This window comes from Periplaneta americana, chromosome 2 (genome assembly GCF_040183065.1).
Source record: "Periplaneta americana isolate PAMFEO1 chromosome 2, P.americana_PAMFEO1_priV1, whole genome shotgun sequence".
NCBI lineage: Eukaryota > Metazoa > Arthropoda > Insecta > Blattodea > Blattidae > Periplaneta > Periplaneta americana.
In genome coordinates, this window is record NC_091118.1 from 157,904,280 (window position 1) to 157,919,903 (window position 15,624).

At 33.2% G+C, this 15,624-nt stretch overlaps 1 protein-coding gene and 1 non-coding gene across 2 annotated transcripts in view; one reads left to right on the forward strand and one right to left on the reverse strand.

Annotated features, from left to right (window-relative positions):
- The window catches only part of LOC138694717 (homeobox protein abdominal-A homolog), a 381,396-nt gene that overhangs the window by 72,064 nt on the left and 293,708 nt on the right, over window positions 1-15,624 (reverse strand). The window lies entirely within an intron of this gene.
- Window positions 13,401-13,474, forward strand: TRNAS-GCU (transfer RNA serine (anticodon GCU)). Its single transcript has one exon. It is a non-coding gene; the product is annotated as a tRNA-Ser (tRNA).

A 15,624-nucleotide genomic window follows, 5' to 3' on the forward strand; every position in this document is an offset into this window, starting at 1 on the left:
CATGAGTAACAATGCGTATGGAAATTAAAGCTAAGTTGAACAGTTTCCGCTTACTGCAGTACAAATATTGCACGTGTTGTCGTACGTTATCTATTCACATCTCTTCCTCCTCAGTCCGCTCTCGTCTTCTCCTGAGTCACCGACAATAGATGCGTTGGAAGACCTAGGAAAGAATGAGGAAATACATGGAGAGGGTTGCTGCCAGTCATGAAAAGTCATTGAGAGAGTTGAAAAATTTGTCACTGGATGGGGTTCGAAGTATAAAATGACTCAGAACACCCGACACCCTAAGGACCTTAAGGCATAAGGGTTTAATAAAAGAAAAGGAAGAATACATTTTTCCTGCTTTTTGCAAACCTATTTCCCATTATGACCGAATGAGAGGTTGCAGGGTGAACAGTCATTTAGAAATTTCTTTGTGAAAGAATATTCCGCCTACATGAGGCAGTCACGAAGTTGGGGCACACAAACGAACCGCAGGGAAAAGTCACTTCCTTCCATCCACGTTTCTATTCTGGATTTATTGCACAGTTTCTATTAATACACAGCAAACGAACAGCTCGACATATTCTAGTGGTTGTTTCAAATAGGGGAGACGATGCAAGAATGCGGTTACAAAGGCAGTAAGGTCAGTGTGACGTCATCAAGCTAATAAATTTAGCAAACCAATTAAGACTGGAAAGAAACAGTAACGGGTAAAGAAACGGGCATCCAATCCCACTCAACATCGTATGGCCAGAAAGCTGGAAGAAATGGGGGCGGGAAAATAGTTCCTTGCCTCAAATATCTGTAAATTATTGAGGACTTCGCAACACAAAGAAAACATAAATCATAAATTTCGTACACTGAAAGAGAGCGAGAAATGTAACTGAAGTGTGTATTTGGACCCATAATAATTTAAGAAGACAGTACTCGTATATGAAACATACAGAAAACAAATAAATTGCACTTTGACAGCACATCCCCTACAAGCAAAGTATATTGCTATCCCGTATACTACCCATGTACAGCTGGCACCAGCATTTTTGGTGTGTGTCCTAGAGTATAGTGCCCAGTTTGTGAGCATGTTGGTAGTGCAGCTGAGAATGGCACCACTTCCTATACACGACACGTCAGCCATTTGTCAAACAAAGTTGTCAGACTGCGGCAAAGGTAAAACACCAGCACTTAACGTTCCCATTACTTATTTCACACGCCAAAAACGGTGACGAGGACTACTTTCAAGTTGGAACGCGCAAGTGGGCACCTATTCTAGGGATGCCATACGTTTGTATTTTGTCGGCCAGTTTGTATTTTAAGACCAGCGTCCGTGTCCGTATCGTGCAAGTAAAAAAGTGATGGAATGTCCGTACTTTCTGATCGGACTCGGAAAGGAGATTAATAATAATATTAGTGTCTACATCCTTCAAAGAATGAAACCTTCTACATAGTAATCAACGATTATAGCCTCTGTTTTGCACTGCACTATGGTTTTAAAGATACATCAAATTATTATTGAATTCACAGATTACAAAGCAAGGCTTACTTCCAGGGGAAATAAAATGCATTCCCCAGACAGCTAAACAGAAACTGGCAATATTGATTACCAAAGATGGAACAAAAAAAAAAAGTGTTTCGAAGAAGATATTATGAACTTTTATGACCATCGCATTTCATATCTCGAGCTATGGGAGGGGACGTTTGAAACTGTGTGGCAGTTTTCCTTGATCGAAGTAGGTTGAAATTATGAATAACAGTGGAGGAATGTCGAAAAATCAAAAGAGTTTATAAATTCACTCGTTTCTAATCCTTAATGCTTCCAGCAACATTCACAAATTTTTTATAAGGTCGTGCTCGTGACTCTATGCTTTAAAAAATCAAAGAAAATAATGAAGAAGTAGGAATGTACAAAAATAGGCTCGAACAGTGAACTGAAAGGTGTAAATCTATGTGATTAAGTTTTCAACAATTTCAAAGAAAGTGAAACGAAATTTAACAATTTTGAGAAAGTTTTATAATTTGTGTACTGTCTCGAAGAACTTATGCACTTGTGAAGACTGTTTTCTTTTTTGAAAATCATTTGGACACCTAAAAGAAATAGACTCCAAATAAATAAAAGAAATAAACTCCAAATAAATAAAGTAAAAGCATTGCTTCAAATAAAAGCCAATTCAGAGTTTTCAAGCGTGGATTTCCACGACTTCATCAAAGAAAACTCTCCTTTTGTAAAGCAAGTACATTCTTGTCAGAAGTATGAGAATGATTAATGAATTACATAATTGATGCTATATATGTTTACTTAACTTAATCAGACTACTGCATCTGTTGTAACTATGAGGCTGATAATGTTATAAGAGTAGAATTATGATATATTCAGTTTCGCTGTTAATTTTTTACCTATTGGTTCAATATACAGTAGTAGATACCTTTCTTTAATTGTATTGTATTGTATTGTATTCATTAACATTCCATAGTATTCATACATTGCTACACAACTAGAATATGTAAAAAGTAAAAAAAGAACTTATTACTACTATAAAGTCTTAATTTTTAGTCACAGTCTAGTTGAAATATATACAGAAGAGGTTTACACTATAGTCTACTAATACAACACAAAGTTTTAGTATCATTTTCATGAAGCGTTATCGAATGTCATGAATTCACCTACAGAATAAAAGGCGTGAGAAATTAGGTACTTCTTTAATTTGGCCCTAAATAATCTTATGTTTTCAGTTTCATTTTTATATCGATAGGAAGGCTATTAACAATTTTACTGCCATATAACGCACTCCTTTTTGATAGCACGATAGACTTGCCGATGGAGTATGAAAGTCATTTTTTGACGTCTATTTATGCTATGAACTGTTGAATTAGTTACAAAGTTTTCACGATTACAAACGAGGAAGATTACTAATTAAAAAATATACTGACAAGCCACAGGCATTATTTGCAGTCCTATACGATTCCCTAGATTTGGCACCTACTATTATTCTAAATACTCTTTTTTATAGTAGGAATATACTGTTAGTATCTTTGGAATTTCCACAGAATATTATTTCAAAACTCATTACCGAGTGGAAGTATGCAAAGTATATTGTTTTTAAGATATTGATATTTACTATCTTTTGCATAGATCTAATAGCAAAACGTGCTGAATTTAACTTGGGGGTAATTTCTTTAATATGATTTTTTCCAATTTAACACATCATCGATTTTTAAGCCAAGAAATTTGGTTGTTGTTGTTTCTAATGGGGACCTATTGTTAATTATTGCGCTTGAAATTTGCGAGGACAGGATTTAAATTGAATTAAATTAGTTTTGTTACAATTTAATACTAATTTATTGACTGAGAATCAGTCACATATGGAAATGATATCCGACATTATTGGGGAAACAAAAGTATTCGTACTTTTGTATCCAGAATTATGGCAACCCTAACCTATTCGGGAAAGATGTCCGTTATCATTTGTAATAGTCTACATCAGTGGTCGGCATTGTGAGATGGTTGTGCGTATTTAATTTGTGCAGCTTCGACATACTGTTACACAGACAACACTACATAGTACAGCGTAGCCATGGCCACGCATGATTAATGATAAGTGATTTCTGCTCTGATCACATCAGGTAATTTGTTTCTTTCAGAAAAGCACAAGGAAAAACACCTTCCCCCTATCTCATACTGCAGATTCATTCTTTTCCCTGTCGATCAGTATTTGATAGCAATTAAATTTTATTCTACAGTTTAGCAGAATATACAAGCTAACAAAATTACAAATCAAATCAGAATTAGATATCAAATTGAAATATAATATTGCGTAAAGTTATTTTCTGTTTAAAATGTCTGAAATCTCTGGGGAGGGGCACCCCCTGAATTCATTACTGGTAGGTCCTGCTGACTATTCTTTTTTCATCTTATTCTATCTAAAGTGAGTTTCCCATTCTTAATCATTATTTATTTTTAGAAAAAATAACAAGACGTTACAGCAGTCTTGCGATGGTCACTAATAATTGCGAGCGTGAGCTATTTTATGCCCGCTGCGCGCGCGCGGAGCTCTTTTACCTGTAAACATTGCTAAAGGATGTACAGATCTTAGAACACAGCGCATCATGACGGAACGGAAGCGCTTAAAGCTTTCAAGGAAGAGTGGAAGATACAATATTTATGCTTCGAACATGGTGATGAAGTCCATATCATTTGCAAAAAAAGCAACATAAAACGGCATTATGAGACGCAACATGAAAAAAAATATATAGGCATTATTCGGGAGAAGAGAGAAATAAATTCATTTCGGAATTGACATCGAAGGTAAATTAATTTACATTTGGGTCAGTAGATAGTATCTAGATTCCTTTTATTTCTTTATTTTAAATGTATTGTTGATGTTTTATTTGTTGCTTGTTTCTGGATATTTACTTTTATTAGACTACGTGTTTCTTTAATTTAGAAATAATATTTTATCTTTGATTGCACTTTAACTTATATTATTACTAAGCTCAAAATGCTAATTCACTTTTATTCCAATAACTATTTTCAGGATTTTTTAGCAAATATGAACTAAACATTTTGAAAACTTTGATGCAAGGAGCTTTTTTAGTAACGTCAATATAAAATATACTTAAAAATATAATCTCAAAACTATTAGACCTAATTGCACCAAATGTCGTACATATGATAATATTATACATCTGTTTATATAGTTTAAATTTCACAAATTTTGGCCGAAATTGTGGAAGTTTTAAAAGTCATACATATCTCCTTAAATGATTGACCCCAAAAATTACGATGGCTCTCAATATCTTAATTTAATCAATTTGTTTTTTCGTGTTACGTGCATCTCACAAATCACTCTAAGAAAACTCATTACATAATCACGACTGGAGAGTAAGGACTACATTTTCACAATCACACAATCAATATACTCTATTTCAATCAATATTGCCATTATTATTTTTTCAACAAATACTCAAAAGTAGAGATCACACACTTCGAGCAGGTAGACCCTATTAGTTTCTCCTAACCAATGAAGTGAAATATTTACATAATAGATAATTGCTTTTAACAATAAAATGGTTTACATACAATTAACTTTTCCTATTTCTCTTTTTGTTTCTAAAAAATGTGTAGTGAAGAATATTGCTGGAGAACCTTTTAAGTGTAGTGTAAATATTTGTAATGTAAATTTATGTATTGTATTGATTAAGGCTGGTTGAGTGGAAGAGAAGGCCTTATGGCCTTAACTCTGCCAGCAAAAATAAAACATTATTATTATTATTATTATTATTATTATTATTATTATTATTATTATTCCCTTTGCGATTTGTTTATATATATGTACATGTATAGGCTATTAAATAACTGAGTAATTAGCCCTATTACATAGCCAGAAATTTAGTAACGCAAGTTATTGTAATAATTGCTGCCTTTACTCGCTGCACGTGCATGTACATCCCTGATGTCTACGTTACGACGCTACGTAGTGGATGCGCTATGCGGTCGTGATCAAGGTCGAGCTCTTCTACCATGATTTGGAGCTAATATAGTCTCATCCCTGCTTTACAGAAACTATATACATTAGTTTCATGCGAAAACGTTTCAGTTACAGTTAGAATATTCGAGCGATTATATTATTCACTTAATATTTTAATGTCTCACTAAGTGTTCATACTTATATGACAAACACATTATTTAGATACAAACTTCTTATTGTTTGCTTTCTTATTTTACAAGATAAATGTGCGACAGTTTTTCGCTAAAAAGCATAGTTTTAAGGTGAGGGTACGATATTTCTTAATTGAGATATCTGCACCTCAACTATCAAGTAGCGAGTATAATAACGCCTTCAAAACGTTGATGGTAGCTTTGAGAAGTTGTACAATTCTGGCTTCTGTCAGAATTATTGTGGAATTTTTAAAGGCAACATGTTTTGGAAGTCAAATCGCACTACCAGAAGGCCTTCCAGCTCTGATAACAAAAACGAGTGCGTTTAATATGTTAAATTTTCTTTTTCCTAGAAGTACGAATAATTGGTGCTGGTAGTACTACGCACTCTATCCAAGCAGAGATAAAAGTGATCAACCTCTTTCGGTAGCCATGTTTACGCTACACTTAAAAGTCAATAAAAAACCTTATACAATATGTTTATGGCTTGCACCAGCAAGACCTTGATTTCACATTAAACATAGGTTATAACACCACCAACTTTAAAACTCGCCAATTAAACTGTCGATTGATTTTTATACCACGAAATCTGTTGCCTCTATTCAATAGAGGTTTTAAAATGGATGTGTTACAAGATACAAAAGAATCCCGTGTGTTAACACATGAAATTTTACAGCAACTGTATACACAAGCACAGTCATAAACCACACTAACTGTGTTGATCTGACATTAAAGGCTTTTAAAAAACTAACCCCTCTACTAGATAGGGCGGTTTTAAGATCCATAGTAAAGATAATATCCTGTTGTAAAACATCACTATATTGGTGGCATAAAGATACATTCTCATTCCAGAGTAAGGGGAGGCACTAGAGAATTTTGTTATGATGTTAATTGTGACAAATTAGTGATATTTCAAAGCTTTTTTTTGTCTTATTTCACAATCGCGCGTTTTGAGAGTATTTTACGAGAGAAACAAAGAGTTTCGCACTTTACTGTATCGTGTATATGTACGACATTCTGGCAAAATATGTCATTTATGTGTAAATGACTCTCAATCACACAATACTGCTTATTGTGGCGTGTGCTTCAACCGTTGTCATAACATGGTACAGCTCTATTGTAAAAAATGTTCACAGTTGCGAGCCCGCATGATAACTTGCAGAACGTGTAATGGGAAGTTATAATTTAGAGTTAAATCAAGTTAAATGTTCGTACTGTAATTTTTAACTAGGACTGCGATTTCAGCTCTTTAGCTTTTAATCCAGAAAAGACACAGAATATTTTTAAAACCCAGTTCCATATTGCATGACTAAGAAGAGATAATCGAAATATTTGACGAGTTCTGGTTTCTATTTGAGACTATATTCATATTGAAATTATAATTAATGTTTCAACTTCAATGCTATCAGCTCACTGATATTTTCGGTCTAGATACCACAGAATCTGTTTTGCTTGAGAATAATGTTTTCCTGAATTAAACTAAATGTAATTTGATATTGTGTCCAAAATATAGCAGCTCAGAACGAAATTTAAAGTACACTAGATAAATTCCTTAAGGTGAATCGGACTTTTTATTCATAGAAAGTAATCTATCTTTTGCATCTATAAAAACTAATCTATCATCTTTTCCATCCCTAAAAAGTAATTACATAAATTTCTTATGGTGAAGAGCCTTTTTACCCAATAGAATGAATAATCTATCATCTTTTGGATCTATAAAAAGTAATCTATTATATTTTCCATTCATAAACAGTAATCTAGCGATTTTTTCATCCATAAAAAGTAATTACATAAATGTCTTACGGTGAATAGCATTTTTTTATCCAATAGTAAGAGTAATCTATCATCTTTTGCATCTATAGAAAGGTAATCTATTATCTTTTCCATCCATAAATAGTAATCTATCGTCTTTTAATCCATAAAAAGTCATTACATAAATTTCTTATGATCAATGGCATTTTTATCCAATAGAAAAAGTAATTTATCATTTTTTGCATCTATAGAAAGATAATCTATTATCTTTTCCATCCATAAAAAATAATTACATAAATTTATTATGGTGAATAGAATTTTTATCCAATAGAAAGAGTAATCTATTATCTTTTCCATCCATGAATAGTAATCTATCGTCTTTTCCATCCATAAAAAGTAATTACATAAATTTCTTATGGTGAATAGCAAATTTTATCCAATAGAAAGAGTAATCTATCATCATTTGCATCTATAGAAAGGTAATCTATTATCTTTTGTATCCATAAATAGTAATCTATCATCTTTTCCATCCATAAAAAGTAATTACATAAATTTCTTATGGTGAATAGCATTTTTATCCAATAGAAAGAGTAATCTATCATCTTATGCATCTATAGAAAGGTAATCTATTATCTTTTGCATCCATAAATAGTAATCTCTCATATTTTCCATCCATAAAAAGTAATTACATAAATTTCTTATGGTGAATAGCATTTTTTATCCAAAAGAAAGAGTAATCTATCATCTTTTGCATCTGTAGAAAGGTAATCTATTATCTTTTGCATCCATAAATAGTAATCTCTCATCTTTTACAGCCATAAAAAGTAATTACATAAATTTCTTATGGTGAATAGCATTTTTTATCCAATAGAGTAATCTATCATCTTTTGCATCTATAGAACGGTAATCTATTATCTTTTCCATCCACAAATAGTAATATATCGTATTTTCCGTCCATAAAAATTAATCTATCGTCTTTTCCATCCATAAAAATTAATTTATCGTCTTTTCCATCCATAAAAAGTATAGTCCAATTTATCGTATTTTTTATGCATAAAAAGTATTCTAATCTAATCTATCGTCTTTATCATTCATAAAAAGTAATATAATCTATCGGCCTTCAAATTCATAAAAGTACTCTAATCTATCGTCTTTTTTAATCATAAAAGCAGTGGTGGACAGAGCTACGCGAGTTTCCTAATTTTGACATTATAAACGCGTTTCATAAGTTCTTTTTTGGTATTATAATGGTACTATATTGCGATACAAGTGAGTGCATTATAACAGAATCGAGGAAACTGTTTGAAAAAACGAGGCGAAGCTGACTTTTTTCAGTTTCTGAGATTTTGTTACGCAGTTAACGCATATGTAGGCCTATTGCACATTACTTTTTGGATAATCGTCATTTTTTGTTTGTAGTTTTGAATATTTCATAAATTTGTTTGATAAGTAAACATTTCTCCTATAAGAAAGTTTTGAACGTCGTTGTCAAGGAAGTATGTAGGTTTTTTTCTTTCAGTGTAAACAGTTATTGTAGTTTCTGGTAATGAAATTTGTATTTTTGCACAACCATGCTCTTTTTACATACTTACCATCATTGTTGTATACCATGTAACTTGAAGATACAACACGTTGAATGGTTACTACAGAAACGCTCGAAATAACAGTGCAGTCGGTTAATTCTCTAGAAACTTGAGATTCAGTCACTTGTAAATTAAAAATAACTTTAACTTATTACTCCTATTTACAAAAAAAGCAACAAATATTTTCTCATTAACTTTATTTTTGATCTTTTAGCCATTTTTAAAAGATCTGTGTGCCTTTTCATATCTTTCTCTAGATATAACAGGCAAACATACCTCCAATTCTTTTCTGAACGCGTCTTCAATTTCGTTATCTACTTCATCATCAAAACTGTTGTTCATATAATCCATAATATGTTTTCAATTTAAAACTTTTATGCTAAATACTCCTACAATTCAATTTCGTATACTGCAATAGCTTTTTATTTATTTGAACAATGCATACACATAAAAGACAGTTGTATCCAACGAATAAAACAAAAGAATATAAAAACACGGTCACTTAGGAAATTACACATTGCCATTAACAAAATGACAAACGTTCAGTTGAAAATTAATGCATAACTAAAATACATAAATAAATATAAAAATATAAATTATGATTGTACAAAAAATAACATTGTAATTCCCGGGAGTTAAGTGCATAACAGAGTCTCGGGAATTAAAAAGACTCGACGTGAGCGCATGGTTTTTTCAAACTTTCCCTCGTCTCTATTACCAATCTAGTATCGCAATCAGTGGCGCCAACTTTTGGAAAACATTGGGTGGGCTCAAACATTCGAGTTATAAGTTAAAATAAATACATCTCAGAAATAATAATAATAATAATAATAATAATAATAATGATAATAATAATAATAATAATAATAATACGACAAATTAATGGGTGAGTTCGAGCCCCACGGGCCCATATAAGATGGCGCCACTGATCGCAATATAGGAATACTATAATCTGACCAATATAATATGAGTTTAATTAGAAGTTTTGTAATCATTTAATAAGTATGGCAAAATAATTGATTGAGGATTAGGTGGGTGAAGAGATTAAAAAGGCATAGAGGATCGGTTGCGCTGAGTTAATACCCAAAAGACTAAAAGAATATAATATGAACGTGTGTATTTTTCTAAATAAAGGCTCTATTTGTTTCTACTTAATAGTAGTTATAACTATAATAGTAAATAGTTATAACAGTACTGATTTCTTTTGTTTCTATAGCAACAAGAGAACATGCGGTATTGTCAGCTTAGGAAGCATGTAAACAACAATGGTAAAAGCATGATCGTCCAAAAAATATAATTAATAAAGCAATATGATATATCTTTTAGCAATAAAAGCAACCGCCATCATAAAATGTAAATTGAAGACTACAAAATTACAAAGTTGTGACACCACACCATTCAGTTCTGAATTTCTTTATGCATAATCATTCTTATCCATTTCAACCTGTTGTAAAATGCCAATTAATAAAGGAACCATTGCTTTTATTATGCGGGTAACTGTCAGAAATGAGGTATTCGTATAGGTTATCCACACAACTGCTTCATACAAGCTAACTCGTTAGGTTAGAACGACTTCCAGGGAGTAGGATATAGAAATTCTACTTACGGTACGTTAACGAAGTAGGTAGGGGACAGACGATACAAGATGCGTGCATAGAGCACATAACCGAGACAGTGTTTCAACGCTTTAACACCTCAATTCAACGCGCCTACTGATTACCATCTACATTTTCAACGAGCTGTATCAAACTGCGACGATAGGGCCATTTGTACACTTTGTTACAATTCACTTATGCCACAGTTTCTGTGGAGGAGTTTAAGATATTTTATGACACCGTAACTTTACTAACCTATAAAAGTTCAAACAATTTCCATACTCTACAAGACAACTACCCACTAATTTTTCACACAATTATACAATATAACAACAAAATAATTAACATAACAAAGAATGATTCACAACGAACGAAATAATGTAGATGCTACGAAATGATTTCATCCTCCTTTCCTCGTCATGTTCTATCTCCTCCTACAGTGGTACCAACTTACAATCCAATGCAGTGTAGTGTATCCTTTGACCAACACTTGACACATATTGCGGGCCTTGTTGGTCGTGTTGTCAGCACTGCACAAGGTCACTGCTGAGACAACACAGGACAGCATATGGCAAGGGACAAATATCCAGTCACGTAGGCTGAAGATAAATCTTTTTGTCTACACCGGGAATCGAACCCCGATCCGTTTACATGGGAAACACATACATTATCCAGGGTCAAAGCGGAGGACACGAGGCAAGTTACGAACTGAAAATCCTGTAGAAAGTTGAAACTAAGCATTACAACACTGATGATAAAAACGAAAACTAAAGGAAAACAGGCCTATAGTATAGGGTATTTTGAAAAGTCACTTCAAACATTAAACAGCTATAAATATTACATTTGAGATAAGTTAGGCAAAAAACAAAAACATCACAGTGTTGGGCAAACAACGGGGTTTACAAAACATTGGGAAGATGTCCGCCGTTCTCTTGTTCAACGTACAGCGTTCTGTCTGCGGCACCATGCACAGCATTTTGCAGATAATGTCTTGGAATATTGGCATCTTTCAGTTGCAGTAGGGTTGTTGGTTGTGTCAGGAAAGCTCGTTCTTTAAGGTAACCCCACTACCAAAAGTCGACCGGATTGAAATGTGTGATGTTTTTGTTTTTTTCCCTGTCTCAAATAGGCCTATTATAATATTTATAGCGGTTTAATGTTTGAACTGGCTTTTGAAATACCCTACATATCAGGAAAATTAACGATTACTCAATATCGAAAGGTAGTTTTATACAAATGTATAGGTGTAAGATACAAAGGACCGAGAAAAATATGGCTCGAGTGAAAATGATGAAGGCTAAAAAGTTACTTTATTTAGAAGGAAACAATTATCTATTGCAGAATGAACGGGACGGCCACGAAATAGGGCAAAATGTTTGATAAGAAATAGAAACTTTAACAAAATTTATTACTTACTTTATTACCAATACGAAACATGTGAAATATTTGAAAATATTCTGTTTATCAGAGAGGCTAAGGTGACACTTCAAGGACTGTAAAGTCGAAGAAGAAGAAGAAGAAGAAGAAGAAGAAGAAGAAGACGAAGCAGATTCTGTTTATTGCTTTTCTACAGTGGCCAACTTCGGCATCATGCAAGCTTAAAATCTTAATTTTAATTTTTCGCATGCCTTCCTGCAGAACTCCACGGGAATTTCTCAACAAAACCTTGGCGCAGATGTGCCTCGTTCTGAATAATACGCTTGTACACTCGATTATTTAAGTCTCTCTAAAGAAAAAAAGTCAGGTTGTGTTAGATCGGGGGGTATTGCGGGTCATTCAATAGGACCATGAAGTCAGGTCGTGTTAGGTCGGGGGATATTGCGGGCCATTCAATAGGACCATGATCTCCTATTCACATTCTCGGAAATGACTCATCCAGCCATTTCCATGCGTAATACGGTGGAGTTTCGTCTTGCTGCCACCACAGATCTACAACATCATTAAATATTTGCCGTTTATTTCTTGGTCATACGTTACGTTAATTTCATTTCTATCAAAGTGAGTTTTAGAGTACAATATAATACATACATACATACATACATACATACATACATACATACATACATACATACATACATACATACATACATACATACACCGTCGGTCACACTTACGGCCAAATTATTAATAAAATATGAGTCATTTTAGGTTTTATAGCTATTGCTTTCTGAAGAACTTTACTCTCAGAGAACATGAGTTAAGAGTTCAGAACTTCGAAAATGTAAGAATTCACAATCCCCTATGTACGCCTGCCATAGGATGAATAAATGTGTTTTTTTTCCTCCTACCGAAAAATTGTAAATATTTTGCACATAGGAGTTATTGCAGGAACAAGGACGAAATTCTGAAAACTGTAATAAAATACAGTGTGTCCCAGCAACGCCGTCATTTCTTCATGTTATACTGTACTATACTCGCATGGCCCACGTATTATGTTGGATGCATTTTGAAGGATATCAGGGTTGATGAAAGTTAGGTACGTTCAATTAAGGTTTAATTTCTTTTTAGTATTAAAACTCGTTAAAATAACAAGCAACAGAGTGATTTAGATTGCTTATTAGAATAATGTAGAAAGTACAAATCTGGCTTTCAGGTAGTAGCTCCCGGGGCCGGGTCAATCTTTCCTTGAAATTATTCAAACCTGCTTTACAGGGAGCTACTACCTGAAAGCCAGATTTGTATAATACATTCGTTACTGGAGGTACGTTAACAGAAAGCCACAATTTAAAGTCACACAGTATATGTGTGCACTCATAGTTGAGTTCTGGCGTCTTGTCAGCTCATTTGAGTTGTGTGGATATAAGAGGAAAAATTGTAACGGTGTCGTGTAGTTCCTGGGGTAGCTCAGTCGGTAGAGCGTTCGCGCGCTAAGCGAAGGGTCCCGGGATCGATACCCGGCCCCGGAACAATTTTTCCTTGAAATTATTCAATGTAGAAAGTGTTTATGAAACACGCTGTATATTGACAATATAAATCCATTTCTAAATTAAAATAATGGAAAAATAGTAAAATTGTGGATTATTATATAAAAATGTTTGCGTAATTAGCGAAGAAAATAAACGATTTATCTGACAAATAATTTTGGTTCACAACTACTTCAATTTTATCTGCCATTGTCTCCAATATCTGAAATAATAAAGGCATTTGTACTTTTAACTCGCACTAATATTGCAGTTTCTCTCCGGGTAACTAACACAAAACAGCCTCATGAATACATTTGTGTGTAGGCATACAGAAACAATATGCAAATGGCGATCCATACGAAAAAGCGTCAAACACAATATTAGATCTTGACAACAATGACTATTGTGGAATTTATGCAAGTTTAGCAAACGACGCTGTGTATGGAAACCCCATAAAAATGAAGTATTTTACTGCCAGTACCATCCCGGACAGACGGAAGGTCATAAAACAACTGTGTACTTGGAAAAGCATTATCATGTTCTCCCTCTTTTACAATTCGTACTGACAAACTGAAATTTTGTATACGGGCCCGCAGAACTCCAGTTGACGAAAGGGTCAAAGAATGATAGTGCCTCCCGGGTTACGAATGTCTAAACGCAACTTGAATCTTAATGAACTTTCATACAAGAGTAAAAAGAAAACTGGTTTGCTCTTTTTTGGGAATCGCCATGCAGTACCCAACCAGATCTGAGGCAGGTTTTCAGTTGAGAGAGAAAAGACATTTACTGTAATAAAACAATTCAGATTATAAGCTGCTGATGCATAATATAAGCAATAGGACATTTAACGTTTAAGAACAAAACGGTGTATACAGAGATAATATGTCGATACAGTTATAACTAGGCCACGAAAATCCATTCTTAAAAGTCTACAGAATAAGCACGCAATTACCAATTGAAATTTACAAATCTTATGAAATAAATAAATAAATAAATAAATAAATAAATAAATAAATAAATAAATGAATGAATGAATGAATGAATGAATGAATGAATGAATGAATGAATGAATGAATGAATAAATAAATAAATAAATAAATAAATAAATAAATAAATAAATAAATAAATGTTTTCTGTAACAATTCATACAGTAACTTGGTGAAGACTTGTACGTATTTCTGAGAGGTTAAAACTAAAGGTGCTATTCATAGACATTTCGCTAGCCCGCGCTACGAGCGTGCTAAACTAGCCCCGGCTATCGACTGGTTACTTGTACAGGATTCATATCATATCACATCGCTAACACTGGTTTATGAATACGAAAAACGTTAGTTCGCTGCTCAATATGCCTTAGAAACGTGAAACGCAGCTGTCTTTTATATAGCCTAAAGGAGGAGGCGGGTGAAATTTTGATCACTTTTGGTCAAATATCATACGTTTTACTGCAAAAAATAAACCTACAGACCTTAATGATTGTCACACAAAGTTTCAGGACCTATCACATTTGGAACTGTCAGTAATGATGTCATATTTAAATGGCTGCGCTGTTTAAAACTTCGTTGCATAGTTTCCAAGTGATTTTTCGAAACTTTTAGTACAGTTTCGCATACTGAAATTCTAAAGGGTTCTACAATTTTAAAGGTATTGAGTTAATTTTTTTCTGAATGCTTTATAAAATATGGTCAAATAAATACATCAGATTTTATAAATATTAGTAACTTTTCAAATAAAAAATATCTACTATAACATGCACTAAAACCTTACCCCATTATTTCTTGGCTTAGTTGACTCATGAGTGAATCCTTATTGGTGTCACTTATCTTTCAAAACTTTTATTTTAAGAACACTTCTGCATGTTGAAATTCTAAAGAATTCTAGAAATTTAAAGGTATTAAGTTGAATTTTTTCTGCATGCTTTATAAAGTATGGTCAAACAAATATATCAGATCTTATATATAATTAGTAACTTTTCAAATGAAAAATATCCACTACACTATTTTAAATAATAATAATAATAATAATAATAATAATAATAATAATAATCATAATCATAATCATAATAGTCCACTGCGCCACAGTCCTTGAAGGACCTAGATCGACTAGCCGGCTGCTGGCCTCACGTTCACATGCCGAAACAGAGGTGGACGATCATC